This window comes from Populus euphratica, unplaced genomic scaffold (assembly GCF_000495115.2).
Source record: "Populus euphratica unplaced genomic scaffold, PopEup_1.0 scaffold847.1, whole genome shotgun sequence".
NCBI classification, from domain to species: Eukaryota; Viridiplantae; Streptophyta; class Magnoliopsida; order Malpighiales; family Salicaceae; genus Populus; species Populus euphratica.
Genome location: NW_011500699.1, coordinates 80350 through 82719, shown reverse-complemented (window position 1 = coordinate 82719; position 2370 = coordinate 80350).

The following is a 2370-nucleotide window of genomic DNA, read 5'->3' as shown; positions in this document are numbered from 1 at the left end:
ATTTGACCTATAAAGATAAAAATATTTGATTAATTAGAGTTGATTTTTAGAAGCAATAATGGAGTGTCAAATTAAGGAATCTCAAGTTAGCAATAATGAAGTGCCACAAGAAGTGAACAAGTGAGTTCTGTTAGAAGGGAATAAAGACAATTGATGATTCAACATACAAACATATGAATTAATAGTAACAAATTGGCATTTTAAATATTATTAAATTTTAATCTCGTTGTGAAAATATATAAAAAGAGCTAAGGATTTATTTGAATTTTGACGAATCAAAATGAAGGCATGTAGTTAAAGAAATACGCATCACAATCTTACACATGATGGCTTAAATGGTAGTGGGTAGAATGCCAGATTTCCTAGCCAATGATATATGAACCGTGTAACGAATTGTTTATTTCTCTTAACTTTTTTAACAGGGTTTAGTCCGAAACACAATTCACAACCTGTACGATGAGAGTGATTGGAAGGCTACATCATTCAATTATTATTATTTTGGTCGGAGCTGCTATCTTTGCTGTTGGAGAAGATGATGTCGCCGATGTTCATTGGCCAGACCTATTATTGTTGGATGGAGGTGGACTGCTGAGGAAGTTGGTCGTGGTCAGCTAAAGGAGGAAGATGACAATGGCTTTTGTCTCAGTGGTTTACTAATGAGGTCTTCTAAGAAGCTATTAGAGGAGAGGAAGAGAGGAGGATCGAGGGAAAAGGGAGGAGAGAGACAGAAAGAGAGAAGGAGGGTTATAGAATTAAGATTCTAGTTTTTTATTGATTAGATTTATTTTTCAATGAAATAATCAATTTATTTATATTGGTTAAAGTAATATGTCATTTATTACTAATTGTAAGTTGAATATTTAATAATTTTTATAGGTTGTTGGTAGTTTTATCGGTAATTAGCACTAATATATTTTAAGAATCCCTCAAAATTTTTCAATAACATTCCATTATGTTAGAAGTTTTGTCAATGATTTGAATGTTTTCTTGTAATTTTTTTCTAAATATTTAAAAATTTATGAAGGACTATGTCTATTGACAATTCTTTTGGTATTTCACATGCTATCAGTATTTTTATCGGTATAAAATAATGGCAAAATTTTATAATTTTGTTTCAATTCTCTAAGGGATTAAATCGGATTAAATCAGTAAGTAATTCTATTAGTATTTTTAACTGTATAAAACTGTTTCTTTTCACTAATATTTTTGTATTCCCTATCTATCTAACTTGCAAATACAATAAAATCACAATACAATAACATCAATTATGTTTAATAACAAAACAATAAAATCACAATAATAAATGTTTCAACTGCGTTAAGAATAATTCATTATAAAGCAACAACATATGAAAAAAAATTATATTAATATCAATTTTATTACATATTGATGTTTTATATATAAAATAAGTTTGAAATCTTTTTAATCAAAATTGTTTTCTTCTTCTTTAATTTCATTATCATTATGTCAATCATCATTTTCTTCAATGAATTAAAGCTTGTTGATCTCATCATCTTTATCGAGTTATGATGTCTGCTAGTTCTTAATATATCTTTTAACTCCTCAACATCAACAAAAGTATTTTCATCAACATAAATAATTGAATTTTCTTCTAAGTCAGTAGATAGAGCAATTTAATATGAATCACCCAACTCATCAAGTTGAAAGACATCATCCCCTATAGTTAATTCATCATTATCATTTTGAACACCTTGAATATGACCTCTAGATTTGGTTTTTACAGCTAACTCATCAAGTTGAAAGATATCATCTCGTGTTGTTAATTCATCGTTACAATCTTGAACAACTTGAACATTACCTCTAGGTTTGGTTTTCACAATAAATAACCAATTAACTTTAGAACGAGCATTTCTAAAGAAAAGAGCGTATGTGTAATAAATTTTTTGGTATTTCTTGATAAAAACAAAGACAGTCTATGTTGTGAAGTCTAACATTTGTATTAGTTTTGACCAAACCTTGGTGGGGATCTACTATGATTCCTCTATTGGTGGTATCATACCAATAACATTTGAATAAAAAGACTTTATTCTACTCGCTATGATATTACAATTCAATCACCTATTTTAACTTTCCATAATAATAAACTTTAAACTCATTAGATGTTAATTCGTTAACACAAACTCCATTATTATAGGTCTTTTTACCTTGACCATACTTTTCAGTATGAAAGATGTATTCATTAATAAAATATTCATTATAACACTTGACCTTTCTTTAAGGAACTAAAAATAGTAAATTCAAATTAGCATTAGCATTGCCTCCCATTTGATAAACCTGACACAAGATTACAACCATTAACATAGAAAATTAAATATTACAAGATTTAAGAATTATTCAGTATTGCTTATA